General features: G+C 50.1%; 1 long non-coding RNA gene across 1 annotated transcript; it reads right to left on the reverse strand.

The window, feature by feature from the left end:
- Nucleotides 1–1,570: 1,570 nt before the first annotated feature.
- LOC112884323 lies at nt 1,571–3,877 on the reverse strand. The gene is made up of 3 exons (XR_003227086.1): nt 3,780–3,877; nt 3,529–3,680; nt 1,571–1,744 (listed from the first exon to the last, which is right to left on the reverse strand). It is a non-coding gene; the product is annotated as an uncharacterized LOC112884323 (long non-coding RNA).
- Nucleotides 3,878–19,159: the final 15,282 nt, after the last annotated feature.

A 19,159-nucleotide genomic window follows, 5' to 3' on the forward strand; every position in this document is an offset into this window, starting at 1 on the left:
TGACTTGTGTAGCTTCCAATTAGATCGGAAGTTTGATCCCGCCGAGATCATCGGCAAAATCATCGATGTCGCGGCTGGATGTCGGAGCAGACGCCTTCGGCTTCTTAGGGTTGGCCAGGTGGTTGTTGAAACCACCTTAGCCATTGGCGATGCAGACTCAGGAGCCGAAGGTGAACGTGGTGCCCACGTCGGGCACGGCGCCCATGAAGTTGAAAGATGCCATCGAATTCTCCGGTGGATGCTCGATAAACACCCCTACCTGGTGCGTCAGCTGTCGGTGTTTAACCTCCAAGCCCACCGAGGGATATTCCCGAGGTGGTAGATTGTAGGTGGGGTGTCACCGAGATTGGAAACTCGAAGGTGCAAGGAACACAAGATTTAGACAGGTTCAGGCCGCTGAGAGCGTAATACCCTATGTCCTGTGTATGTCCTGTGTGGTGGTTTGTATTGCCTTAGGTGTTGATTGATGTTTGAGGGGGGTCTCTACCTGCCCTTATATAGTCTGGGAGGACATGATTACATGAAAATCCTAGCCAGATACGAGTTTAGGAGTCTACCCGAGTATTACTCGGGTAGTTTCCTTCTGTTCCGACTAGTCCTACTCTGTACGAGTAGTTACAATTGGTGGAGTATGGGCCATATCCTATCCCTTATCCTATAATATGTACGCCATGTGCGCAGTCCTATGGTCCCGGGTCTGACATAAGTCACACTGCTCTAAAATGTATAGGGAAATAAGCAAGGAACTTTTGATTCAGAAAAAGACACGTGCTTATTCATCTATTGGAACCTAATCTGTTTCTCATATGATTTAAAATGATGTAAAAGACTTGGTTCCGGACAAAAGGATAGTCTATCAGCTATCACATGAGACATATGAAATGTTAAAAATTACTTGAACTGACCATTTAAAATAATATCTGAATAGTATTTAAATGCCTACTAAATTTTGTTAAAATGCTTCTGATAATGCTAGTAGAAAAGTTTATGGGTTGCAGGCATCCAATATGTAGTTTTACACTTGCTTAGTCAAGCCCCTGCAATATGATTAGGTTACTTTTTGTCCACCAATGCATAAACAGGGGTCCAAAATGAACAGATTAAAATGGAAGAAATATAGATGCAATTGCTTGGGCATTTTAGATAATTATTTTTTGTAAATATAGTATTAATTTCAACCAGAACAAATCAAATATAGTGCTACTACCATATCTAGAAACATCAAAAACATAGTCGAGGGGCTGTAGAAATTTAAAGCATGCATCTAGGGGGCCACCAGCCCACCACGCTGGGAATTGCAGGGTTTTTGCGAGCATGAGAGGTGAAAAAGAACACACCTTGCTCTAGCAAAAACCGCAAACCACTCCGGTAGATTTTTGTGGCCCCAAGTAAAAACTTATGCCACTCAGCCCCTGCACTATGATTTGGTTCCTGTTTGTCCACCAATGCATAAAAAAGAGCCTTTTGTTTCCCTAATTTAATATAGTACTTTGCCTAATTAATAGCATATTATTGCCTATCTATGATCACATTAATGCATGTGTGTAACAAACACACAGAGCGCGTGCTGAAAAAAATGTAAACACACAGATGTGTCATAAAAACATTGTGCGGGTGGCTGGACTAACATTTATATGCTTATTTCTACCGGTAGGAAGCCTTCCGGCAGCAGCAAAAACCCACTTCCTTGTTGGCTGCAAAAATCAGCATTCCACCAGGAGCCTCGAGTTCAGTTCAAAAGAACCTGAAAAAATCCCAATCGTGTGATGAGACGAAAAGTGAGGATTTCCGCTGATGGGGGAAGCAACGACCGCATATTCTATGAGCATGTAATATCTTAGCAGTGAATAAATAGTAACATATATGCATGGTCCAACGTATCTGAGAATAATCACTTGTTTAAAATAGAAAAACCAAATTTGGTATAAATACATCAAAGCTGCACCCTGGAGAGCATTAAAACCTACTTCCAATCTCCAAACAAAGGCTACATGAGAGCAGACCACATACCAACAGGGATTGAGAAGACGAGAATGCATGTAAAAAAGGCCCCTGGTTTAACAATAGCCAAATGGTAACTGGTTTGTTAATGGACAAAAAACAATATAGCAACGGTGAGTAATTCACTGACGACTATGCCTAGCTGACCGATTAGTGTCATTGGGCCATGACTTCATAGTTAGACTTTGCTCATAGAGTAGTGTCAGTACTGGATTGTTCCTAGTAATATGGGATTTTGCTTCATCACTGAATATATCAGCACTGAAGCTTTTAGTAATGAATATATTAGAAGTGTTGCATAAACTGAATAAGTACTGATTACTGCAACATTAGGATAATGAAAAACTGGAATAGAAGATATATAATGATGCAAAAACTCTTTCCCCTCTTGTGTTTAAACAAGAGAACCGCAACCTGACAGATGTAAATAGAGAGAGATGGGATGAAATTACATGTGCACCAGATGCATTTGAAGTCGCATTTTGTGCTGCTATCTACCCCGCCACCCACAAAACATACACAATTAAAAAAGCAAGTATGTGGTCCTACATATGCAAAAATATCCTACCAATTAGAAAAGCAACTATGCTATCTCTGTTAAACCACCAGCACACCCCACGGACCCCCGCAAACAAAAAGAAGAAGCATTATTAGGCTAATATTAGTCTTGTCACCACCACCCCACGCACACATGATTATATTCTGTAAAAAAACATTCAGAAAAAACACTATCTGAAATGTACTTCCTCCGTCCAAAAAACAAGTCATTCTAGGATTCAAAATTTGTCCTAAAAAATAAGTCACTTTACCCTATTTAGAAAGTGCATAACAATCAACTACTGCCAAATATGGGTAATAAATAGGGGCAAACATAGTCATTTTACCTTCTCGTTAATCTATTCTAAAATTTCTAGAATAACTTGTATTTTGGGACGAGGGAAGTATTCTTTATCAATAACCTTCCTTTGCATGTGCTATAAAAAAGGACTAACACACTGTCGAAAGCTAAAAAATTCTGTAGAAGCTACCATTTCATGTGCAAAGTGCTATTCCCCCATGATAAAAACCACCAACCACCAGCAAGAGAAACTAGGTATACCATTCCATATACTGGACTGGTCTGCTTGACACACCTTGTAGCTAGCAGCAAACACACTGTCGTTTCCAGGGCCTCAAATTCGCAACCAACAAATTAATGCTGAAACATACAAAAACACCAAGGTTGATTGGCGGGGAGGATAAAAATGTGAAGAAAATGCAGTAAAAACGAAGATCCCGTTCGATGGGATCTCTCAAATGGTCTGACGCCCCTGCACTTTCACCCCCATCCCCCACCCGATGCAGAGGATTTGAGTTCCCCCGCACTTTCACCAAAATCCCTGCTGGTGGATGCGAAAAATCAACCAGATGTGCGCACGGGTGTGCTCGGTGGGGATGAACATCTCCATGCAAAAATCCCTCCCGGAAAAAATTAGTGGACGAACCCAATACGGAGGGGTTTGGGTTGCGCGTGAGGCACGAACTCACATGGGTCTCTGAAAAAACATCTCCGCTCTCAGCCCCTCTCCCCCACAGCGGAAACCTCGACGGATCCAAATGCGCTTGCCGGTGACCTCCGACCCTCTCCAACCACTACCGCGGATGCCTCGTCGGGGGTTCCAGATGAGCTCGCCGATGACCTCCGCCCAACAAACACGTGAACCAAATTAGAAATCGATGGCGCGAGCACTTGGTTTTTGCCAATTACCTCCGCCGGGGAGCAAGAAAAAATCTCTCACCTCGGTCTAATCTGCAATTCCCAGGCCCCACACCTCGCGCGGATGCACGGAGGAATCCAGTGCGGAGCCGCCGTTGTTCGGTGATATGAAGGTCGCTGGTGAATACGAGAGGAGAGAGGAGAGGATGAGGAACGAAGGGTGCGTTTGGTTCATTCTCAGGCGAGCCTGGCTCGTATACGTGAGACAGGCTGAGCAGACTAAGTGCATGCAACGCATTATATTTGTCAATTGTATCTGTTAAGCTTAGTTAACAAAGATGTTGTTTGGTTATCTGCGTGTCGCGCGCGAGATAAAAAAGTATTAAATAATCATCGCCATAATATTTATTTTACGTACTAGTCTTTATTTATCTTATTACACTTAACAATTATTTAAAATATATTAATATCATTTAATACACGTTAATCATTGTACTAATTATAACATTAGTGATGTTAATCTCACACCGTGCGAGCCAGGCCCGCGGGAAATGGAAAGAAACTCGTTTCCCGGGAGCCAGGCTCAGCGACGGCATCTGCATCCGGCGGAACAGGCTCTGATCGGCATGCAGGCAATCGAACGCATGCTGCGTGCGCCCAGCGAGCCCGGCCAGGCGAGGTGCAGGGAAGCAAACGCGCCCGAAATGAACAGGCACGAGATCTAATATTTTGGATAAAGACGCTCTACCGTTTCTAAGGGCAGCTTCAGTGTAAAATTGATTTTGCTCCGCCAAATGAAAAGCGTATCGAATTTTCAAATTTTTTTAAAAAAGGGTTAAAAATAAATTTGAAAAGGGGTGTCGATTTGGAAAATTTCGAAAAATGAGTACCTCCCGCCCGATCAACAGGCGGGAGGCGTGGGGCCGGACATCTCCCGCCCATCCAACGGGCGGGAGGTGCTAAATCTTTTTCCAAACCCCTCTCGAGGCATCCCGCCCGTCCAACGGGTGAGAGGTGCCCACTTTTTTATTTTTTTGTTCGAATTTATATTTTAAAAACTATTTAAAATTTATACTTTTTTCAAATATAAGATTTATTCGCGATACTATTTTGTATACATATAAAATTTTAGTTCAATTTTACGAAGAATATTACGGTATCTAAAACTCGTGTGAAGATGGTTAAGCGATAACATTTTGCAACGTAGAATCCAAATATTACGATAGTACGATACATCAAGCCATTAAAAATAAAATAGTACGATACAAAAAATAGTTTAAATATATAGAGTCCACCGAATCAGGAGTATCTACTCCGCCTGTCCCGATCCTTGCGCTCTCTTGCTCCTTCCCCTAGTTCTAGGCCGTCGGCGTATGTATCCCTCCGAGTACGTGAGTGCATCTGGAACACGGTGAGGACGAGGCGGAGGAGGCGCCGGCGTGAACGGGTCATCCTGGGACTGTGGAGGTGGAGCGTCATACGTCTCGGAGGGGCCAATGATGTCTGGCCCGGCACCGCCGCCCTCCAATTCCGACAAACTGACGGAGCCGCCGTCCCAGTCCGGCACACCGAATAGACCACCGTGTGCAGGAGCTCCCGCCGTCCCAGTCCGGCACACTGAACAGACCACCGTGTGCAGGAGCTCCCATTGACCACGCATGCTGAGTAAAGCCCTGAGAATACGGAGCAGCTGGTGTCGAACCCGACGGGAGAGACATTCCTGGAGCATAGACGCCAAACGTCTGATGCTCCATTCTTGCAAGAGGAGGTCCCATTGTGAAGCGTCCCCCCATCAGGGAAGACTTAAAAGTGTTGCTTTATCAGTCCCAGGAGGCTGATAACACTTTTATTACATCAGATGGTACATCACCGTACTACTCTACGCGGTAATGGGCAGTGAAGCGCCACTATCGCGAGGATTACAACCAGAACCCACACAACTACACTAGCTACGAACAAAGGATCATCAGAGTCTTGCGCCATGCGGAATCCAACGGTGGCCTCAACCACAGGCAAGACTGGGTGCAGGACGAAACCCTACTCGTTGTCTTCGGGGGCGTAGTCTGGGTCTTCCACTGTAAAAGTAAGAAAAGGGGTGAGTGCAAACGTACTCAGCAAGTCCAATCACACCCACGGAAGGGGGGTATAATAGAATTTAATGCACAGGATAATCCAAGGATAAGGTTACGGTTCATTTGCGGAAAACACAGTTATATGCAGGGGTTCGTTTTAAAAGCACTTTTCAAAACAGGTTTTCTTATACCAAGGAGCACACAGTGTTGATCCACACAGGATCCAGGTTTTAAACTGCCACCGGACTCCCCGTCCGCCGTAGCACACGGCACAACTGCCGGACACTTTCCAAACAACTCACACCAGCCCAATCATTCCCAAGAGAAACACTAGTTATGTGACCACACCATAACTTGCCCAATACCGTGGGCACGGCTATTCGAATAGATTTTCAACTCTGCAGAGGTGTGCAACTTTACCCACAGGTGGGGTACCACAGCACGAACACCTTAGTGCCGGTGCAGATCCCATCGAAGCCATTACCCACCTTAGCTAGACCTGACTAGCCACCACGGGATCCATCAAGGGGTCATTCGACCTATCTCCGAGGTTTAACCGGGGCATAAGTCACACAGAGCTTATCCCTTCTCCTTGATCACCCGTTGCTCTCAGCTCTCCTGATGGCTATCAGGCCAACTAGTGGGATTTATGCTAAGCCGTTGCCCATACAACGGTCAAGTGGTTCGCACGACAAGAAGCTAGGTGAGATGTCACATCAACTCGGTCCTTAGGGGTGACAAGATGGATATCTCCCTTCCTCGCTCAACCACACAGGTACGAGCACACCAACGGCAATTCACACAGAAATGCCATCCATCCCGTCTAACTCACTTTTCAAACCACATTTTATCCTTTCCCACACACACACATTTTCTTTATAAAATCAGGTGGTCAAAGTATGGTTGTCTCGAGTAAGGGTGGCTATTCTACCATGTTTTCAACACGCAAAACCATGCAATTTTATAAAACAGGCCACTGGGTTGTGTTTATAAAAGCTAGGACAGAAACATGCATCAAAGGGCGGGATTGAACTTGCCATCGTCAAACCCTTGCGGAAGGTCCTGATCGAAGCACTGTCCCTCGGGTTCGGGTCGCAAAACTGGTCCTCGGGTGCTTGGTCGCAGTCGGGAACTTCTTCGTTCACTCCGTGTCCTACGACGCTAACAGACATACCGTCAAGCGAAAGAACTAAAAGCTTTCATCGTTAAGCTTGAATCGGAAATAATTTAGTTACGGAGTTAGGGGTGGTATCTCTGGGTGGTTTCCTAATGGCATGGCTAAAACTATACTAGAAGTGGAGTGGTAAAGTTTCGGGTCAATCGGAGGTCGTTTCGCACATAAAATGACGAGTTAAAGGGAGATCTAGGGGTCAAACAGGGAATCCAGGGCTTATTTGTAAGTTCCTCTAAAAAGGGAAGGGCTTATTTGTAAATTACAGAAGTGTTAGGGTGTAGTAGAAAGTGTGGGGGGGGCCTATTTGGAATTAAGTTTGCATTGTGGGGGGGCTTAGTTTGAAAGAAAATAGTAAACAGGGGCTTTCTTGCAAAAAGGCCAATAGAGTGGGGGGCTATTTAACAGTTAGGGAAGAAGGGAGGGGGCTAAGGGCAAAATAGCCCCTTTCTTCTTCCTCCAGCCGTGGGAAACAGGGGAGGGGAGGAACAGGGCGCCGGCGGCGGCCCAATCCGGCCGGCCAAGGCACGGCGGCGGCCCGGGGGTGGGGGAAAAGAGGGAGGGGGGCGCGGGGAACCCATCCCCGGCCTCACCTTGGCTCGGGTTGCAGCGAGGGGGGCTGCCCACGGGAGCATGCGGCGGCGGGCAGAGGCGCTCGTGGAGGCGGCACCGGGCTGGGGGAGGCGAGGGGCCGGGTGGTGGAGTGGGGTGTGGGGTGGGTGAGCCGCGCGGGGAGCCAATTTATAGAGGACGGGGGTGACGGGGCGGAGGGGAACGAGATGATGGCGGCCGGCGGGCGGTGCGGGTGCCATTAATGGCGCTCCGGCCGCACGCGGCCGTCGCGACGCGGCGTGGCGCGGGGCGCGGGCGCCGAGGGCACGTGGGGGAAAGCTGTGCGAGCACAGGGCGGCGCGCGCGGCAGGGGAGCAGCGGCGGGCGGCGCGGCTGCCGACGGGCGGCGCGCGCGTGCGCGCGGGCGGCGCGGCACGGCGCGGGCCAGGGCGGAGGCGTGGCGACGGGCGGCGCGGCGCGATGCACGGCCACGCGCGGCGCGGGCGCGCGCGTCGTGGCGTGGCCGGGGCAGAGCCGGCGTTCGGTGCTCGGTACGCGGGAGCAGAGGAAAAGGGGGAGGAGCAGGAAGGAAGAAAGGAGAAGGAAGAGGGAAGGAAGAAAGGAAAAAGAAAGAAAAGGAAAAGGGGTGAAAAAGAAAAGGAAAGAGGGGAAAAGAAATAGGGAGAGAAAGAAAAAGAGGGAGGGAGAGGCGCCGGCGCCGGTCGCGGCGGTGACCGCGGCCGGTCGGCCATGCGCGCGGGATTCGCGCGAGGAGAGAGGGAAAAGAAAAGGAGTCGCGCCGGCGCTAATCGCGGCGGGCGGTCGCGCGTGAGTGACAGGCCATTGAGCGAAGCGGAACGGGACATCGTTCCGGTTAGGTTTTAGGGTTTCGACGTTGAACCGTTTCTACGAATTACTCTAGCGTGTGAGCAGTGCGGCGGTCAGGCTCGCGTCGGCCGTCAGCGTAACGGCGAAACGGAGAGAATCAGGGTTTTACGACGAATACATTTTCGGCCAGGATACTCTAACGCGTAGTTTTAAATTTGAAATTTTCGGAGCGTCACAAACCTACCCCACTTAAATGAATCTCGTCCCCGAGATTCGGCTGATTCTTGAATAGATGGGGAAACTCCTTCTTTAGCGCTTCCTCGCGTTCCCAGGTTGCTTCTTCTATTCCGTGTCTGCTCCATTGAACTCTGCATATCCGTACTTCGGAGTTTCTTGTCCTCCTAGTGACAGTGTCCAGAATTTTGACCGGTACTTCCTGGTATCGCAGATCCGGCTGTAGATCGATTGTTTCCGCAGGCACATGTTCTCCCTCGGGTACTCTTAAACATCTCCTTAATTGCGAGACATGAAATACTGGGTGTATATCCGACATTTCTTCTGGTAACTCCAGTCGGTACGCTACTGCTCCGACTCTCTTCAGAACTCGATATGGTCCAATATATCGAGCGGCTAATTTTCCTTGTACCTGAAACCTTCGTGTCCCTCGAATGGGTGAGACTTTGAGATAGACAAATTCTCCCGGATTGAAACTTATTTCCCGCCTCTTCTTGTCTGCGTAGCTCTTTTGTCGGGACTGAGCCGCTTTCAATTTCTCGCGGATTTCCGCTACTTTTTCCTCTGCTTCTTTTATAAGTGCGGGTCCTACTAGGGCACGTTCCCCAACTTCTGACCATATCAGGGGAGTCTTGCACTTTCTTCCATAGAGGGCTTCGAATGGCGACATGCCCAAGCTGGCTTGGTAACTATTGTTGTACGAGAATCCCGCATAGGGCAGACTCTGCTCCCAGTCCTTTCCGTAGGTTAGGACACATGCTCTCAGCATATCCTCCATAATCTGATTCACCCTCTCGGTTTGACCATCCGTCTGTGGGTGGTATGCGGAGCTAAAATCTAACTTAGTGCCCATGGCTTTATGCAAACTCTTCCAGAATCTAGAGGTGAATTGGGTTCCTCTGTCTGAGACAATTCTGCTAGGCACCCCATGTAGTTTTACTATGTTTTCTACATAAAGCTTTGCCAGCTTTTCTCCGCCATAAGTGGTTCGTACAGGTATAAAATGAGCCGCTTTAGTGAGTCGATCCACTATTACCCATATGGAATCGTGTCCTTTCTGTGTTCTGGGCAGTCCCACTACAAAGTCCATTCCTATTTCATCCCATTTCCAAACCGGGATAGGCAAGGGTTGCAATAATCCTGCCGGCTTTTGATGTTCGGCCTTGATCCTTTGGCAGGTATCACAATGTGCCACAAATCGTGCAATATCCGCTTTCATTCCATTCCACCAGTATTTTTGCCTTATGTCCATATACATTTTGGTGGATCCAGGGTGGATGGAGTAAGCCGAGTTATGGGCTTCATCCATGATTATCTGCCGGAAATCTCCTTCCTGGGGTACACAAATCCTATTCTCAAACCACAACGTTCCCTTATCGTCTACTCGGAATCCTGGTGATTTGTTTTCTCCAGTTTGTTTGCGGATCTTCATTAACTCCTGATCCGAGCTCTGGGCTTCTCTAATTCTATCCTCTAGTGTTGATTGGACGCTTAGCACATGGCTGGAACCTCGAGGAACAATGTGCACATTTAATCGTGCCATCTCCTCGCGTAGATTGTCATCCTTGGGTCCATAGGATTTCCGGCTTAAGGCGTCGGCTACCACATTTGCCTTTCCGGGGTGGTAATGGATTTCTAAATTGTAGTCCATAACCAACTCCAGCCATCTCCTCTGCCTTAGGTTCAAATCCGGTTGGGTGAAGATATATTTCAAACTCTTATGGTCGGTGTAAATTTCACACTTATTTCCAATCAAATAATGTCTCCAAATCTTAAGGGCATGCACTACGGCTGCAAGCTCCAAGTCGTGGGTCGGATAGTTCTGCTCATGAGTCCTGAGTTGGCGGGAAGCATATGCAACGACTTTCCGGTCCTGCATCAGAACACACCCTAATCCTTGTCGGGATGCGTCACAATAAATGACAAAATCCCAATGAATGTCTGGTAGGGTCAGCACTGGGGCGGTTGTCAACCTTTGTTTCAACTCTTGGAAACTTCTTTCACAACTTTCTGTCCAGGTGAACTTCTTCTCCTTCTTAAGAAGTTCCGTCATGGGTCGGGCTATCTTGGAGAATCCCTCAATAAATCTCCGATAGTATCCGGCTAATCCAAGGAAACTTCTGATTTCACTTACGTTAGTCGGTTGCTGCCAATTGGATACGGCTTCAACCTTCTCTGGGTCCACTGCCACGCCTTCCGCAGTCAGGATGTGACCGAGGAAAGCTACCTTCTCCAGCCAGAATTCGCACTTGCTGAACTTGGCATATAACCTATGTGTTCTCAGCTTTTCCAATACTACCCGCAGATGTTGCTCATGTTCCTGAATACTCTTGGAGTAGATAAGTATGTCGTCGATAAAGACTACGACAAACTTATCCAGCTCGTCCATAAATACTTTGTTCATGAGGTTCATAAAATAGGCAGGGGCATTGGTTAGTCCGAAGGACATTACGGTGAACTCAAACTGCCCGTAGCGGGTGACAAAAGCTGTCTTAGGGATGTCACTTTCTCTAATCTTGAGTTGGAAGTACCCTGACCTTAAATCGATCTTGGAAAAGTACTTGGCTCCTTTAAGCTGATCGAACAGGTCATCAATCCTGGGGAGGGGGTACTTATTCTTAATGGTAACTTCATTCAGTGCTCGGTAGTCCACACACAACCTCATACTCCCATCTTTTTTCTTGACAAACAGCACTGGGGCTCCCCACAGCGACGAGCTTGGTCTGATAAAGCCAATTCGTTGCAGCTCTTCTAGTTGCTTCTTCAATTCTGTCAATTCTGAGGCCGCCATCCTATAGGGTCTCTTGGCTATAGGGGATGTTCCGGGGATAAGGTCTATGACGAACTCTATATCCCTATCTGGCGGCATACCGGGAAGCTCTTCGGGGAACACGTCTGGGTATTCGTTTACTACCGGGACTCCTTCTAAGGGCTTGGCTTCCATGCTAAACATCATTGGGTCAAACTTACTATCCCGGGTATGGCAGATCACTTGTATTCCTTTGGGGTTTGTTAGGTGCACCACTTTATCAGTGCAGCCTATGAGACCATTGTGTCGGCTTAACCAATCCATTCCAAGGATCACGTCTATTCCCCTAGGCTTAAGTACTACCAAATCTGCTAGAAAGTCTACCCCACTTAAATTGATCCTTACCCGTGGACAACCTAATTGACAATTGATGTCGCCTCCAGGCGTCCGGGTTAACAGGGGTGTTTTTAGTAGTACTGTAGGTATTTTGTGTTTCTCCACATAGCTTGAGGATATAAACGAGTGTGATGCTCCAGAATCAAATAGTACTGTTGCCAGAGCTGAGTTGACTAAGTACTCACCGAGCACTACGCCCTGAGCTTCTTGAGCCTCCTGCGTGTCGATGTGGTTGACGCGGGCTCGTCCAAATGATTGTTGCTTCACCTGCTGGCTGCCGTCGTTGTTGCGGATGGGCACTCGGTTGGCACCAGTCAGGGCTGGTTTGGGCCCATTCACCGAGTTGGAGAAGGCTGATGTGGCCGGCTTGTTCTTGGCATATGGGCAATTGGCGATGTAATGCCCTATTTCACGGCAGTTGAAACAGGCCCTAACATTGTTGTTGTCGGGGGCGACCTGGCTTGTATTGCTCTGCGGAGCCCTCGTGGTATTCTGGCTCCTGGGCGGGGCCTGTGGTCCTGTCACTTGCGACTGAGTTCTATACTGCATCGGGGCCTGAGATCCTGGTGCAGTGTAGTTGGAGTTCCTCGGCTTCTGGTAGCGGTCTTGTTGGCGGGCCTTGCTCTCCAGGAATTTCCGCTTGCTGTCCTTCCGCTCTTCGGCTTTGGCCCTTTCCGTGAGGATAGCTTTGTTCATCAGGGTGTTGAAGTCCGGATAAATTTGTGGGGTAAGCAAGGTCCGGAGTTCTGGGCTTAACCCCTTCTTGAACATGTCTTGCTTCTTATCATCGTCGTTCACTTCTTCCGGCGCGTACCGGGCCAATTCTATGAACCGGTGGGTGTACTCTTCCACCGTCATGCTTCCTTGTTGTAGCGCGCGGAATTCATCCGCCTTGCGCTTCATAGTGGCCGAAGGGATGTGGTAGCGGCGGAACTCCCTTACAAATTCTTCCCAGGTGATGGTAGAGGCATCTTCGGCTGCGGCACAGTAGTTTTCCCACCAGGACAATGCTGTTCCGGTGAGCTGGTGGGCTGCCAGAAGGACTTTATCCCGGTCCTGGCATTCGAATGGTTCGAGCTTCCTCTGAATTACTCGCAACCAGTCGTCAGCATCCAACGGGTTGCAGGATCCGGCGAAGGTAGGTGGCTTGGTCCTTAGAAAGGCCGTCAACTTGTCGTTCATATTCTGCCCTCGTGGCTGCCGGTTAATGAGGGCATTTGCCAGAGTCTCCAGTATGAGGGTCTGGTTATGGATGATCTGCGCCAGGTCTCCGAGGGGTGGGGGTGGCGGTAGTTGTTCTCCTTCTTGGCTTCCCCCTCAGTTCTGGCTTACTTCTTGCTCTCCTTGGGGAAGATCTTGTTCAACGGGTTGTGCTCTGACACTAGCGGCTATGGGGTTCCGGCCACGGGAGGCCCTCGCGACGTTCCGGGGGGTCACGTGTTGATCGGGTAGGTTGGGGTTACGTTTATGTGATGTTTAAGTTGTTTAACTCATATATATATAAGGCAGAATCTATCTTCTGCCGGTACTCCTATAAACAATCAGCACACACCAGCACACAGCATTACAAACAACAAGCACAAACCCTTTTATTACAGCAAGGGGGGTACAACTTGGGGGTACGACTAGGTCTCGTGCTACTCGGCCAGGGTCTTGCCCTAAGGGTACGGCGTAAACAGAAAGGCTGGGGAGGGGCATCACTGGAATGGCATCGGTCACTCTACTTGCGTGGTGTGTCTTCTTCCGGGGCGGGCAGGGCGAGAGGTTCTCGCTCGCCGTCTTCAGGGTTCCCATCGGTTAGGGGTTGCATTGCAGCATCCCCGTCGTCAGCGGCAGCCGAGCTTTCAGGGTTCTCGGGTGGGGCTCGTGTGCTCCCAAAGAGTGATCCCCAACCTATGACGGGTGTCCCGAGCAAAACATGGTCTTCTCCTATCGCCGGGACTGGTGTCCCACTTTGAGTCCAATCTTGCATACGCCGGTCTCGGGCCTGCCTGAGGCTTTCTTGGGCGACTGCTTCGCTACTGACCATGGCTGCGGCTCTCGCCTCGGCGTGGGCGGCTCGGATCTGCTGTATCCTCACCGTGAGCTCTGCTTGCTCGGCTCGATGGGTCTGCTCCCTTAGGAGGTTGGCTTGCTCGTCAAAAAGTTGGTCCAGGGCGGCTAGGTAAGTAGCTACTTGGTACAGGGGGCTTTCTTCATGGCGACGTCGCTCCAAGTTTCTCATGCGTGCTTCCCAGACTGGGGTTCTGATGGCCGGCGGGAAGAACTTCGCTGGCGTGGGGGCGAGGTGTTCTTCAAAAATCCGGCACAAATAACGGAGTGCTTTTCTGATGGCCAAGGGGTAGGTGTCTTGGTGCCTAAACCCTGTGGCGGTCGCTCGCCAGGGCTGGATGTCGGGGTAGCGGTTACTCCTGGCGATGACCAGGATCACCCTGCAGCGGAGGGTACCATGGTGCTCGTACTCTCGGCTGTAGTACCTCGGACGTTCCGTAACGCCAAGGCCTTCCAGGGTGTTGATCAAGAGGCTGGGGAATCCAGGTGCAGCTTGGCAATCGCCCTGGGTCCATCCTTCCTCAGCCATCTGAAACAGAAACAGGGTAAACAATCTGGTACAGGTGCAACGGGAGTAGATGATATTTATTATTACAACAAGGGTGGTACATTTTTCATGGATACGTGGTCATTAGGGTAGGGTTTTTGCTAGGGGTGCTAATCCTATCATGGGGATTATTCCTCGGTCCTGATAGAGCGCTTCTTTATTGGAAGGAATCGATCCATCTCGTTTTCGGTCTGCGTACCCTTATCCCAATGGGTCTCCATGGGCTCTTCTTCTTCTTCTTCCTCTATCCATCCACCTATTCCATTGCGGCTCTCGTACTCTTGCATCTGGGCTTGGAGGGCGGCTAAGGAGTACTCGGCGTTTGCGGCTCTTGTCCGTTGTTCCTCCAGTTCCTGGGTTAACTTTTCAATCCCATGGATTAGCTGCTTCAGTTGCGCCGACTGTTCGCGGCAGAGTGCATCCAAGCCAGTAAGGTAGATGGATAGGTGGGAGACCGTATCTTCTAGGTCTTCTTCTTCTCGTCTAAGTCCCCTCATCCGGGCAATCCAAGTACGTCCTCTTCCCTCAGCGGGTGGGAAAAATCCCATTGGAGTCTGCTGAAGGTGTCGCCTGTAGAGCACACGCAGCCGTCGCAGGGCTTTGCGGGCGGCTTTTCGATAGGTGTCAGGGAAACGGAAGCCAGCAGTGGAGATGAACCAAGGGTCCACATCAGGGTAGCGGGTGCTTCTCTCCACAAAAACCATCATGTCGCACCGGAGGGTGCCTCCGGCGATGTACTCACGGTAGGCATACTCCGGTGGTTCCATGATCCCAACGCGTTCCAGGCTGAGCAATAGTAACTTGGGAAGGCCAGGCTCTGCGTGGCAGATTCCGCTAACCCATCCATTGCTAGCCATCTGGAACAAGGCAAAGACCAGTGGTGAGTGTTTGTGCAGAAAATTTCTAAATCGGGACAAGTTCTAGGGTCTGAAAAGGGGTCTCGTTCCTAGGGTCACGTCCTACGGCCAGCCTACGGCTCTGATACCACCTGAAGCGTCCCCCCATCAGGGAAGACTTAAAAGTGTTGCTTTATCAGTCCCAGGAGGCTGATAACACTTTTATTACATCAGATGGTACATCACCGTACTACTCTACGCGGTAATGGGCAGTGAAGTGCCACTATCGCGAGGATTACAACCAGAACCCACACAACTACACTAGCTACGAACAAAGGATCATCAGAGTCTTGTGCCATGCGGAATCCAACGGTGGCCTCAACCACAGGCAAGACTGGGTGCAGGACGAAACCCTACTCGTTGTCTTCGGGGGCGTAGTCTGGGTCTTCCACTGTAAAAGTAAGAAAAGGGGTGAGTACAAACGTACTCAGCAAGTCCAATCACACCCACGGAAGGGGGGTATAATAGAATTTAATGCACAGGATAATCCAAGGATAAGGTTACGGTTCATTTGCGGAAAACACAGTTATATGCAGGGGTTCGTTTTAAAAGCACTTTTCAAAACAGGTTTTCTTATACCAAGGAGCACACAGTGTTGATCCACACAGGATCCAGGTTTTAAACTGCCACCGGACTCCCCGTCCGCCGTAGCACACGGCACAACTGCCGGACACTTTCCAAACAACTCACACCAGCCCAATCATTCCCAAGAGAAACACTAGTTATGTGACCACACCATAACTTGCCCAATACCGTGGGCACGGCTATTCGAATAGATTTTCAACTCTGCAGAGGTGTGCAACTTTACCCACAGGTGGGGTACCACAGCACGAACACCTTAGTGCCGGTGCAGATCCCATCGAAGCCATTACCCACCTTAGCTAGACCTGACTAGCCACCACGGGATCCATCAAGGGGTAATTCGACCTATCTCCGAGGTTTAACCGGGGCATAAGTCACACAGAACTTATCCCTTCTCCTTGATCACCCGTTGCTCTCAGCTCTCCTGATGGCTATCAGGCCAACTAGTGGGATTTATGCTAAGCCGTTGCCCATACAACGGTCAAGTGGTTCGCACGACAAGAAGCTAGGTGAGATGTCACATCAACTCGGTCCTTAGGGGTGACAAGATGGATATCTCCCTTCCTCGCTCAACCACACAGGTACGAGCACACCAACGGCAATTCACACAGAAATGCCATCCATCCCGTCTAACTCACTTTTCAAACCACATTTTATCCTTTCCCACACACACACATTTTCTTTATAAAATCAGGTGGTCAAAGTATGGTTGTCTCGAGTAAGGGTGGCTATCCTACCATGTTTTCAACACGCAAAACCATGCAATTTTATAAAACAGGCCACTGGGTTATGTTTATAAAAGCTAGGACAGAAACATGCATCAAAGGGCGGGATTGAACTTGCCATCGTCAAACCCTTGCGGAAGGTCCTGATCGAAGCACTGTCCCTCGGGTTCGGGGTCGCAAAACTGGTCCTCGGGTGCTTGGTCGCAGTCGGGAACTTCTTCGTTCACTCCGTGTCCTACGACGCTAACAGACATACCGTCAAGCGAAAGAACTAAAAGCTTTCATCGTTAAGCTTGAATCGGAAATAATTTAGTTACGGAGTTAGGGGTGGTATCTCTGGGTTGTTTCCTAATGGCATGGCTAAAACTATACTAGAAGTGGAGTGGTAAAGTTTCGGGTCAATCGGAGGTCGTTTCGCACATAAAATGACGAGTTAAAGGGAGATCTAGGGGTCAAACAGGGAATCCAGGGCTTATTTGTAAGTTCCTCTAAAAAGGGAAGGGCTTATTTGTAAATTACAGAAGTGTTAGGGTGTAGTAGAAAGTGTGGGGGGGCCTATTTGGAATTAAGTTTGCATTGTGGGGGGCTTAGTTTGAAAGAAAATAGTAAACAGGGGCTTTCTTGCAAAAAGGCCAATAGAGTGGGGGGCTATTTAACAGTTAGGGAAGAAGGGAGGGGGCTAAGGGCAAAATAGCCCCTTTCTTCTTCCTCCAGCCGTGGGAAACAGGGGAGGGGAGGAACAGGGCGCCGGCGGCGGCCCAATCCGGCCGGCCAAGGCACGGCGGCGGCCCGGGGGTGGGGGAAAAGAGGGAGGGGGGCGCGGGGAACCCATCCCCGGCCTCACCTTGGCTCGGGTTGCAGCGAGGGGGGCTGCCCACGGGAGCATGCGGCGGTGGGCAGAGGCGCTCGTGGAGGCGGCGCCGGGCTGGGGGAGGCGAGGGGCCGGGTGGTGGAGTGGGGTGTGGGGTGGGTGAGCCGCGCGGGGAGCCAATTTATAGAGGACGGGGGCGACGGGGCGGAGGGGAACGAGATGATGGCGGCCGGCGGGCGGTGCGGGCGCCATTAATGGCGCTCCGGCCGCACGCGGCCGTCGCGACGCGGCGTGGCGCGGGGCGCGGGCGCCGAGGGCACGTGGGGGAAAGCTGTGCGAGCACAGGGCGGCGCGCGCGGCAGGGGAGCAGCGGCGGGCGGCGCGGCTGCCGACGGGCGGCGCGCGCGTGCGCGCGGGCGGCGCGGCACGGCACGGGCCAGGGCGGGGGCGTGGCGACGGGCGGCGCGGCGCGACGCACGGCCACGCGCGGCGCGGGCGCGCGCGTCGTGGCGTGGCCGGGGCAGAGCCGGCGTTCGGTGCTCGGTACGCGGGAGCAGAGGAAAAGGGGGAGGAGCAGGAAGGAAGAAAGGAGAAGGAAGAGGGAAGGAAGAAAGGAAAAAGAAAGAAAAGGAAAAGGGGTGAAAAAGAAAAGGAAAGAGGGGAAAAGAAATAGGGAGAGAAAGAAAAAGAGGGAGGGAGAGGCGCCGGCGCCGGTCGCGGCGGTGACCGCGGCCGGTCGGCCATGCGCGCGGGATTCGCGCGAGGAGAGAGGGAAAAGAAAAGGAGTCGCGCCGGCGCTAATCGCGGCGGGCGGTCGCGCGTGAGTGACAGGCCATTGAGCGAAGCGGAACGGGACATCGTTCCGGTTAGGTTTTAGGGTTTCGACGTTGAACCGTTTCTACGAATTACTCTAGCGTGTGAGCAGTGCGGCGGTCAGGCTCGCGTCGGCCGTCAGCGTAACGGCGAAACGGAGAGAATCAGGGTTTTACGACGAATACATTTTCGGCCAGGATACTCTAACGCGTAGTTTTAAATTTGAAATTTTCGGAGCGTCACACATTGCCGTCGAGTGCATAACTATAAAAACAAACGAAATTAGTCGTGTAAATAAAAGTTGATCGAAATGGCAATTATAAAGGAGTTACAGCTCGAACTGGCGGCAGTACCGCTAGACGCTGCATGCGGTGCTGCAGAGGATGATGGGCCAGCTATGTACACGTGGGCGGACGCATGAGATGAACTGGAGGCCCCAACGTCGTCTCTGCTGCAACACGTCAGTGCACGTAACGCTCGCGTCAAGTTGTCATGAATCCGACGAAAACTCTCTTTGTACTGTGCCTCTGGTATACGTACGCCACAGTCAAACAACGTAATCTGAGATGCAGCTTCGACCTCCACACAGTAGATCAGATCGATCTGCAGGAGTAATGGGAAGCAGAGTAATATTATTATCAATTTTTTTAAAAAGATTTAATAATTGAAGTTGCAAAAGACGTACCGCGCCACGCTGAAAGCATCTAAGCCCCTAAATTGTGTTTTGGTAATTAATGACAACTATAAGTGGACTAACTGCTTCATTGAGATTTATGAGAGTAGGATGGTTCATAGATGACTAGTTAAAAAGAAGCAAATGGCGCAACGATCTAAGAAGAGACTCAAAATGGACAGCTCAAGGCAAAGGTATAACATAGGGATTTTATTTTTGCCGGTCCAAAGAAGAGTAGAGAAGAACTCGACCGGGTTTTTAGGCTAGATAGCCGTACTATTAAGAGGGGCCGATGTTCATTTGCTTGGAAATTTGCTAAGTGCCTTATGATCGAGTCTTTGCAGTGCATACCTTGAGAAAC

This window comes from Panicum hallii, chromosome 3 (genome assembly GCF_002211085.1).
Source record: "Panicum hallii strain FIL2 chromosome 3, PHallii_v3.1, whole genome shotgun sequence".
Taxonomy (NCBI): Eukaryota; Viridiplantae; Streptophyta; class Magnoliopsida; order Poales; family Poaceae; genus Panicum; species Panicum hallii.